Here is an 11,325-nt window from a genome sequence, read left to right as displayed (position 1 = left end):
TCCCAACTCAGAGCTTTCTCGAGAACCATCGAACCATGACACCCAAAGGAAGACAGCTCTTCTTGAATATTCTCTTCTTATGCCCGATTGATAGCCGGCTTATAATCATTCCGCGGCTACCAACCAACCTGACGTCGGTGTCAAAGTTTAAATTAGTCCACGAACATCATCGCCGTCGCTTGTTGTTCGTTGCTCAGGTTGGTTCCGGACGAAGTCCAGAACCACTTTTACCTACGCCGAATCAAATTTACAACTTTTGCACCTTTTGCAACCTTCGCACGATGATCCCTTTAGCCTTGACTGTCTCGGAGGGGGCGATGCTCAAAGTTTTCGACAGCAAAACGACCCCGACGATAGACGCTGCGAGGCATTCGTCTACGTTTTGTACTTTGTCGCAACTTTGAACGAGCTGAATGATTGAGAAGATTGAGACCTTTCAGCAAAATAGAAAGTTTTCATGGTATAAAAAGACGATTAGTGACTGCCACGAATAAAGCACGGCTTTCGATTGCTTGGCACACTCGGCCCGCAGTCTTCAACTTTAACAAAATGGACACAAATTATTGACTCCATTTGATTTAGCACATCGCCGCACTTCGCCTTAAGTTTAAAGCATCGAATCGTTTCGGGCTCCCGAAGGTCTACACCTGAGGGACGAAGACACGCCATCCTAACTTTATAATTGACTTATTACCGAACGCGCCACTCCACCAAATCCACCTCGCCCATGCTCGGGAGCAAAACTTTGTCTAAAGTTAAAACAATACAAATGACAAACATCACAGACGCCAACAGCTCCGGGCGATCCTGAAGCTGTCGCGTGTTCGAGAAAAGTCAGAAACCCCGCCAAGCGGCAACAATCCATCGTGGGTAGATTTCATTATCAGCCCCGCAGCGAAGGAGAAGCTTTAGCGCGCTTCCCGAGACGCACCCGGAAAAGCCAATAGATTCCACTGTCTAATCAATTGGATAAAACAATGCTTCCTCCGGATGGCGTAGCAACAATGTAATAGGATCGCGAAGAATCGCTTGACCTTGCGCTCCGCGAAACTAAGAAAATTACCATCTTACCGGCCTGTCCAACTGTGGGCGCTTCCAAGGACCCGTTTTGTGATTTAATCGAAGACAATCAAAACCAATTGCCCGCAAGGAGCCACGAAGAAAAAGCCGCCGCCGCCGGGCAGGCGAGAAGAAATTAAATTTAACTTCTTAATGAAGTGTGATTGGTTTTACTTTGTTCGCCCGCTGCGCAAACCACTAAACTGGGAACGCTAAAGAGTGTTTAATTTAACTTTTTGTGGCTCGCCGGAGCCTGACACTAGATCGAAACCGCAAACACTTCGTTGGGGCCACCGTTCTGGGGCCCAATATCGCTTCCGCACGATGATCGCTAAACGGTGTAAATTTGATTCTCCATTTTCTTTTCCCATCTCCTGACGCCACAACAACAACAACAGTCGACCGTTTCAGAGTTTCAGCAAGTGTCATCCGATCGGTTACGCGCGTGGCTTGAGTGCGCCACATTTTCCGGCATTCCGTACGGCCGATGGTCAGCCGTCGGCAAGGTCTGTGCAGAGAGTGACTACGGTTACGGTCACTCCAAACGATTCCTTTCACTCGGTGTCCTAGTTCTAGCGCCCACGGCAAGATGCCGCCAAAAGGACGACAGCAGTGTCCGGGACATGATGATGTTTAGAATTTTAGCCGACCAACCAAACCTAGCTCGATGTGTAGCCGTCCCGCGATAGTGTGCATAATTCGGTTCGATGTTACTGGTGTCCATACGAAACGCAGCTATTGGCAGCTATGGAAACGGATAATTGTCTCATTAGGCGTACAGTGGCATAGGTGACGCCAAACCAAACCCTGAAATTAGACCAGGATTTCGAGCACACGGTACCACAAGCGACACGCACGCTTAAGCTTCAGCGTTTTGCCACCCTCCGATCAAAGCACAACCATTTTTAATCCCTGTGCCATCGGTCCAAAATATATGTGTCTTCGGTGCACACCACACATCCGTTTGATGTCCTCATCGTAGCAGCGCACAATTGCAGCTTCTAGTACACGGTGCGCTTAGGGTGGCCATCATAAATAGCGAACACTGGTTGGCAGCATTTTGTTGGGTCACGCTCGGAACCACCGTCACACGAACAATGCACACGCACTCACACAAGCACCGTCACACCGCACACACACACACACACGTGAAAGCCGGGCAGCCGGGAGCGCTAAATTTCCGCTCGAGTGGCCCGAGTGACTTTTTGAGCAAATATTTGCTTTCGTTGCCGTTGGCAGTGTCCCGGCCGGTAGTAATTTATGTCCTATTGCTCCCTGACGTTGGACGCCCTGTGGCCAGTGGCCAGCATTGTACCGGTCGGTACGCCAGCACAGAAACAATAACACCAACGCCAGCGCTGCATCCTGCTGAGGTCAGTGAGAATGGACAAGCCACAACGTGGTGCGCAATTTATTGTTTGAAGTGATTTTAGATGCCCGAAAGATCTTTTATAGTGATTGGAATAGAAAAAAATAGAGGTTTGTTTGTTCATTCGAAGTGTTCAAAATAATATTCAGCATTGAGAATTTCTGCAATCAACATCGTCCCCATCCATACGACAATTTGGGAATGGACGATCCTACAAAACATACCTAAAACTGGCCACTTTGGCTTTTCGAGACCATGCTCCATTCCAAATTATGCCAATCGCCCCTCAAATAACGCAATCACGAGTGCCATTCTCGGGTTGCAAGCTGATGCTGACTTCGCGAAATCAGTCATTCAAAACCAATTGAAGAAAATGGCCCCTCGTGCCATTTGATCCAGGGTGCGTGAGTTTTGGTTTGCTAATCTTGGCTTCACCAAGGACGCTCCAAATCCGAACTGCGGAACCTATTCCCAATTAAACTAATTAGATAACGGACGATCCGCAGGATATCACACGGCGGCTAGGCAAAGGAATCTTGCCATCAAATTAACGTAATTGAATCGACACAACCCACCATCAACGTGATGAAGGTCAACCGTGGCCGGGGACACACACACGCCGAACGGACGAAAATAGCGATGCTGCTAGGGACAACACTGCATATAATTCCTCCATTTCTCCGGATGAATGTCCAGGTTGCTATGGGAACGAAACAGCAGCAATTTGGTTAACAAGCGCGCGCAAAGAATGGGTCATCCGATTAGACGGTCCGGTCCCACAAGCTTCACTCCGAGCGGCGGATTATGGAAATATGTCCCAGCGCATGGCACTATTAATTTTCATCTGCTGCCAACGCACTTTTCGATGGTTGCTCGTCCTTAATTTAGCGTGACGGAGACTTACGTGAGGTCACAAACAAAAGCTTGAACAACGAGCATACCAATGTCCGTTTGTTATGCTGCACCAAACCCGGGCGCAGTTTACGTGCCCTCCATTTTTGCAAAGTTGCACTGATCGCGTAATCACCCGGCAGCAGCAGCAGCAGAAAACGAAACACAATCGTAAGCCTTCTGTCGCTAAGAATTGTACTCTTAATTGCGGACCACGCGGCAACAAAATGGAAACTCTTTCGCTTTTATCTTTACACCGTTTGCCTGACAGCCGACAACCGGAGCACGGTTGAAAGCTTACGCTGAAATGAAAACTAAGCTCCGACACGTCAGACGCTTCTGCTCCGAGGAGGAACGGGATAGGTGCGGACACAAAAGCCACGCCTCAACAGTATCGCCACCTAATGGCGATATCGCGAATCGCTGGAGCAGTGCCCGGGAAAAGCTGGAAAAATTCCAGCTCAACAACGAGACGTAGCGCTATCCTTTTAAGCCATTCAGCCAGACATTATGAAGCAAACACAAAACAGCAAACCAAAGCGAAACGAGCGAGTTTTCGATACACTTTCAGCGAGGTGCAATTATGCGATGGCAAAGGGCTCTAGTAGCAGCGTTTTATGATGGTTTCATTGATGGAACGGTTATGCCGTCCTAGGTATGAACATTCTGCTGCGAGGCATGATTTTACTGAAACGATTAAGACCGACCCGCTACGGTTGTGAATTGAATCACGAACTAAAATGAAAGATTGAAACAGAAACTGAAACGATGTTCCGATGTAACCCAACCAATTCCGACTGCCTCCGAACTCCGAACCGTGAATAAGAGAACCGAAGGATTACTCTGAGCTGCAATCAAAACAAATTTGATTTTACTTTCGCTGGTCGTATGTTTCCAGTATACGGTATTTCTTTTTCTCTCCCTCTCTCTTTCGTCGAAATCCTTGTCCGGTGGTGCTCAAGCATAAGTAGCTCGACGCTTCACGAATCACAGCGCATCGTTCGCTCGCTAAAGCTGGCGGGGCCACCAGGCGTCTCCATCGAACGCCGGAGCCGGTGCTTCGCCGATTCGATTTGGCGCAAATATTTCACAGAAAACGTTCTGTCCCCGTTGACAGGATTTACTTCTAAGCCCGTGCTCAACGGGCGCGTCGCGGCTGGTTCCCCATTTGACACGGCCCTGCGCCTTCGCTCGTAGTGCTCGATCGAGTGCAGCACCAAACCAGGCACCGTATCCGGCTGCCGGTTGCACCGGCGTTTGAGGAAAATGGATTACACATTCCGGCAGTGGCACGACACCGCGTCGTCATCATCAGCATCATCCTGGGTCCTTTTTCTCGGTCACGTAAACGGTCTTCACAGCATGTCCCGGGCCGAGCGGAGCGGAGCTGCCAGTGCCGACGGGATCATGTGCTCATATTTTATGCCCCTCAGGCCTCCAACCGAGCTGCGGGACTCATACGTTTCGGATCCGATCCGGTTTCGGTGATTCTTTTTCTCCCCCACCCCCCTCCGTGTCTCCCGGACGTGTGCCGGTTTCGTAGCACTCACTTCCGGCACTTCCACATGAATTACTGTGACGGCGACGAAATCGGTTCTTGTTTGCGGACCTTTGCTCCATCGCCGTCGACGTCCTTGTCGTGTGTTTGAATTAAACATTCCGTTTGACTTGTCACAAACCGCCGTCGTAAAACAGCAATACGCTAGTTTGTAGTGGTCCATCAAGCGGAAGCTTGACGAACGAGGCTTACACGAGCCCCGAAGGCACCCGGAAACGGCGAATAAGTCCTTGCGCTTACATAATTTCTATCCACCGCGCACCGGTCACGAAACTGTACGAAACGAAATGTGACCCGAAAGAAAGGATCGATACTGTGGGTCCTTGCTGCGGCCTGAGACCGTCTGCATACGGCATGTTTAATGCAGTTCTCCCGGTACCGGTTAGTAAGGCCATTGAAATTCAATATACGAGCTATTAATCCGCATAATTTAGATGCAAATTCGGCGCGGCGTTCCTTTCAAACTGACTTCCGCCGCATCATTGAAGATCGAGAAAAGGAACTCATCTGCCATCGGATTCGGGGGTTGCAACAGTTGCGAAGCGAACGGAAAGGACACCAAAAAAAGCTCACGGCACAGAGTTGGCACACAAAATGACGCATTCCGGTGGCCACCAGATGAAATGCCAAAGATTGTGCCAAATTAATTAAGGTAAAGAAAATTGCTTTTACGACGTGCCGGTCAACAAATTCGATCGATCATTTACTTTGCTCACGATGCCCTCTCAATTCTCGACAAACTTTTGCCGTGCCGGCCGAACGGCCCGGCAATTTGCTGTGCCCTGTGGTAAAAGTAGGCAAAACAAACATGATACAATCGGAAAATGGGAAAAGCAAATGTTTGTCTGTTCGTTTATTTCTCTCTCGCTCGCTGCATGAAGAAACCCGCGCACCGGTTTTGGTCGGCACTGGCAGGACCGGAGCGGCCGAAAGACGAACCATCCTAATTACCGGGGATCGGGGTGCCGGGATGTACATCCCGACCGCTGGCCCGCGGCACCGCAGGTTTCGAATAGTTTGTGAGGTGCTTGCAATGTTGATTAATTTTCCGATATTCCGAGCACGTACCCTGGAGCCGGGTTCTATTTTTGAGTTTTTCCCTGCAACCGCACCGATGGGGCCATCGCAAACGAAAGAAGGTGGTAATTGTCCTTAATCACACAGTTCTAGTCGCCGGCTTCGTGGAGCGACGCGAGTCGGGGAGAAGGTCTTGCGAAAGGGGTACAATTTAATTGCGAATCAATTAGAGTCGGACTTGGACCGGAGGAGGCAAGCCAGGCTGCTGGCCAGCCCAATGGCTATCTACAGGTGTGTTCCTTCTCTTTTTCTCTTTTTCGCTCGGAGGAAGTCCTTTTTACTGTACTGTATCGCGGCACCATCACAAGCAACGGACGGTAGACACCGGGTTTGCCGGTGTCTCGGTGTGCGATCCGTTTTCTGTCTTCCGCTGTAGCAATCGTTAATCAATAACGATGGCCTGCCTGCCGCTGCGGGATCGATTCTCGGTGGCATGCGACCGAAATTTAATCCCATCTGGATGTTTCGGGATCCACAGCAATTACAGCAACGGCGTTCTACGGCGTAAGGTGGGCCGACCATTTACTAAACGAACGCCACAAACACACCACGGCGACATAATGTTACCTTCAGTTGGTCACCACACTTCGAGTGTGTCGCAAGTGTCCTGTGGCAAAGGATTACGCCAAGTGCGTTGAAGTATCGTTTCGCGTCCCGGAAGTAGGTCGAAGTGCACGGAGGACGTTGTTTGGTGTTCGAGCACAACCGATGACACCTAGGAACCGCCAGTGACCCCAGAGTGTGTGTGTGTGGAATAATGTTTCAACGACCTCGAGACTTTACGATGGGTATGGTCGCGCGGCTGGAGAAGAACTCGCTGATGACCAAACGGCGACCACAGCAGGGGCCACTGTTCTGCCACGAGCACTGTCGCTCGGTTGCGATCGATCTCGTAAACTTTCTCATACGCTATCAGTACGAAAACAGGTAAGAGCCGACCCGGGGGCTTAAGGTGGTCGATGCATCGATCGAAGGACCTGCAAGTAGTCAACGCTCCCAGACATTAGTGTCCCGTAGACAACTTCTTAGATGATCCTCCAACGTTGGTGATGTACTTAGAATGTATAAAAAGGTTGCAAAAGTTTCCCTATCGCATATCTAAAACTTCGATCGATCCGTTCAGAGCTCGATATCGACCGACATCGATGGCGACCTCCCGAATGTTCGGCAATTCGAGTGGGCTGCCCCCATTAAATGGCGCACAGGTCCGGGACGGGACGAACTGCAGACGATTTGTGTGAGCGATTGGTGAAATTAAACAACTTCAACATCCTGGCGAAATAACACACGACTGGGTCGCGGCTGAAGTCGGCACTCGAATTGAAACAATCGATGCGTTTTCCACGGACCGATGGCCATTCCCAAAAGGGCACGGCAAATCGCTTCACTTCGATCCGGCGGTAGGTTAAAAAACTGGAACACGGCCGGTCATTTTTATGCTCGCAAAAGGGTGGTACTCGAATCGACCGCTTTGAAGGGTCCCAGTGAAAGGGTCAATATTTTTCTCGACTTGTTTCGGGTTCGGGTCAGGTAAATGGAGTTTTGCGAAACGAAACTCCAGAATGGCGCCATAACAGCCCCATCGAGTGGACCAATCGAGTTCGGTGGAAGTACTGAGTTTGCTTTGCTTGTGTTAATATGAGTTTGTGTACAATATTTTCCAAATAACCGAACCGTGGCCGTGGCAGGAAGTTGCACATTCGAATGGAAAGAATTTATCACCTTCCATCGCAGCAAGCAACAAGAGCGCAATAATTGGAGACAGTAATGCGATTAGACACAGGTTAGGACCCTAGCGACGCACGCGAACGGTGATAATCTCATTGACCCGACACATGCCACCTAAAAGAGCGTAAACTTCATTAAAGCTCAGTTCAGCAGTTTGGGAAATGCGGCAAAAAAGAAACAACTAAAAGCCCACCATTAACCGCTGGATCCTGATCCTTTCCAAAGGGGCCTTTTTGCCGCCGCAGAGTACCATAGTCCCGGCCGGCATCGTAGGCATGAAGGCATATTAAATGTTCATCAGCGACAGAGGGCCAAACCGACGGCCTAATTTTCGGCATTAGCCCAGCAGCAGCAGCAGCAGCAGCAGATTAGAGTTGATGTAATCACCGACGAGCGCGACACTCGGAGAGCACAATAATGAGGTGGTAGTCGATGGGAAAATGTATCGCCCGACGCCCGGGGAAGGATTAAAGCTTCACTGCACGATGCCAAAGGAAATAATGGGGAACCCTCTGTTCGCTTTTCAATCGCAAGTTAAGCAGCGAGCGGCGAGACCTTTCCGTTACCGCTCGAAAGCTGGTACAGCGGGAATGATTTATGCTCGACGCTAAAACCGACCACCGGACCAGGATGTGTGTGTCCCGAGCTCCGTGCCACCGTACCCAGTAGCTTTCACGGCAGCATAATAAATATGTTCATCATCCACTACCCACTGCCGGGATGAGTCAATCGATCGATGTCGATGAGGTTGATGCGGTGGACGGAGCACTCCGACGTTTCAATCGGCTGCCCATCGTCGTCGTCGTCGGTCGTTCAGCAGCAGTCTGCCGATGGCATCTCCATCGGTAGCGAGCGTCGCCAATAATGAGGGACGCTGCATCAGCAGCAGCAGCACCACCGTAGGCCACACAATGGCAGGATTATGCATGGGCTCGTAAATCAGGCACTCTCACCGTGCTGTTGGCCCCACCGTCGGTTCGATCCGACCGACAGCCGCCCACAATCGATACGTTCGGAAGCTATAATCGGAACAATTGATTAAATATCGCCCACCAAACGGGGCCGTGGCGGGGTGGGTGAAAAGCTTTTCATAACGTGTGGCTTATGCAGGCCCCATTTGCTTTGCTGGTTGATTTGATGCAAAATTGCAACCCGCTCGGCGAGTGGTAATAGGATTGCGGAACAACGGAGAACACGGAGGAGGATCCTGTTTTGGAATCCTTTGTTTTGAAGTTGATTAGCCATCAGCTACCACCGCCCGACGAGGTAACAGTGAGTGCGGGCGGATTAGTGGCCGGATGGTGTCGGCTTTGTTTTGGGTCAGAATTAACTCCTAATTTCTGATACCTCTACTCATCCATTTTGGGTTTCTAAACAAGCGAACAGATAAATTTAATTTACATTAAATTCATCTTTTGCACCTTTTGGCCTGGTAATGCACCACTTCAAAGTAAGCACTCTCTGAGGAAAATAATTACTCCAGCTAATGCAAACCCAGGAACAGAATGGTCAATCACAGAGCTAGAGAACGAAGGGAAACACAAAAACAGCATCATTCTATATCGCTCAGCAAACTTTCCACTGCCGTTTCCAAGAATGTGCTTCGTCCGGCAAACATCGTAGAAACAATGGACCATCATCAGCGCTAATTGAAGTGAACAGAAAAAATGGCGATGGCTGCCACCGCTTTTCGCCGAACGCTAATACCCGTGCACAAGTGCACCATCATCGAGGACTGCCAGCGCAAATGGCGCTGCCCTGCCCGGAAAAGTGGCCTAGAAGAGCGACTCGTCGCCACGCAAAAAATGGGCTGAAAATTTACCTACAAAACACTTTGTGCCTCTTGTGCCGAGTTACTGGTGCAGCGGACCCTCGATGGTTTGGAAACGGCGTAAGCCTCTCCGTCCGATTCTACTCGGTGGCGGTTTTATGCGGACATTCCGATTTAAAACACACTGTAGTTAATTCCACTCCAGTCTCCCGGGTTTCAGCGTGGGGCAGCATAAAAAGTAATTTTGCTCCGACTTTGTTTCCAATTGGATGAGAATGGATGATGTGCGGAAATAATGCTCACATTTTGTGCTACTCCAAACGAACGAACGAACGAACGAGCATAAAAAGGCTCAATCAACACCATCGTTGCATCGGTGCTGTGTGGAAAGTTGGTGCTATCTGCGCGTGCGGAACTGCACACTACTAATCACTGTTTCAACGGAAAAACAATGCCCGCCTCCCGTAGGAGCAGCTAAAACAATGAACCACCCAGATGAGGTCGGCAACAACATTGACCCTTGCACCGCGCAGGAAAACACCCGGAAAACAAAACCTGAACGATATGTGTGGATAAACACATTATAACCCAACAGCCCAACAACGACCCAACGGAAAGCGCCGGCGGTTTTCTTTTTCGGTGTCCTCGGGGCGCCGGCAACAAAGCGGTTTTTGCCGGCTCTCTCTGTGCCCGAACAATTTTCCACCGGTCCACCGGGAGCCGGGCCGGGAGGAAAGGCAAAAGTCCCTGCCAACAGCAAAAAGCTTACGTTGCAAGTTTACGCGTGTTCGGAGCGTGACATTTTGTGAACAGAACCGAGCAAAAAAGTCGATTCGAAACCACACCGAACACGGCCGACGGGTGTGGTCCCGGGGCGGGGAAAATTGAGAGACTTATCCGAGCTTTTCGACACGCCCGACCGGCGGACGGAGAGTCCTGGACGCTCACACGCTGGAACAATTACCACCGATCGGTTCGCCGCAATCCTTTATGAAATCCATCGCCAAAGTTTGTCTTCCACACTTTCTGCGGTCTGCACTTAGAACGCGTAAACGCTTTCCCGGGGCCACATTTCGATGACCCCCGCCCTTACTCGATACGCCATTCGTGACTGCGAAGCCGGGTCACTTTCATGCTTTTAACAGAGAACCGTAACAGTTTCAAACACCGAAGGCCATTCCGTTCGCCGCTAGGAGGGAAGTTTGGTTTTAACACACTTCACACACGTTCAGTGGGGGGGCGCTCCCGGAGGGTGCCAGTGGACACTTAAGGAAGTTAGGTCGTACATTTCCGTTTTAAGTTGTTTTTGGCATCGTGATAAACGGGCGACCACGGCGCTTTGGTTCAAACCGCATTAGCAAAGGCAGCAGGATCCTTCCATCCTTGTTTAACTGTCTTGTAGCACATTTCATCCATCCATCAATTATTCGACAATCCCAGCACCTTATTCCTTTTAGAAAGATTGTGGCCAGATTTTGAAGCGGCACTAAAGGAATTACATCATAAAAGGCTGTAAAAGCCAACGTTAATTGTTTAGCGTCTTCGGTTACGGTCCTCCTGACACCGAAACCCCACTCGTATCGTATATCCGGCGCACCTGAGCTGTGGGGGCCGTATTTTGCGCCTATAAACTGCTGCAATAACGATAACTAACCTACGTGAAATCGGTCCCAGATCCGGTGTTGAAACAACACCTCTGCGCTCTGCCCCGAAGCAATAAAATGCAGACAAATCCAAACCAAAAACCGAAAAAGAAAACATTTTCTCGTGTTTAGAATTTGGCATCGAAAGCTTGGCTTCGAATTTCGCCCAAAGATACGCGCCGGTGGTGGCGCCGGATTTCGCTAGCTACCGAGAAGGCCCTTGACATGT

General features: G+C 50.0%; 1 protein-coding gene across 1 annotated transcript in view; it reads left to right on the top strand.

Annotated features, from left to right (window-relative positions):
• Positions 1 to 11,325, top strand: part of LOC128273591 (dual specificity calcium/calmodulin-dependent 3',5'-cyclic nucleotide phosphodiesterase 1-like) — a 54,657-nt gene that overhangs the window by 27,854 nt on the left and 15,478 nt on the right. The gene's annotated exons all lie outside the window — the stretch shown is intronic.

This window comes from Anopheles cruzii, chromosome 3 (assembly GCF_943734635.1).
Source record: "Anopheles cruzii chromosome 3, idAnoCruzAS_RS32_06, whole genome shotgun sequence".
Classification (NCBI taxonomy): domain Eukaryota; kingdom Metazoa; phylum Arthropoda; class Insecta; order Diptera; family Culicidae; genus Anopheles; species Anopheles cruzii.
This window is presented reverse-complemented; position numbering and strand designations above follow the sequence as displayed.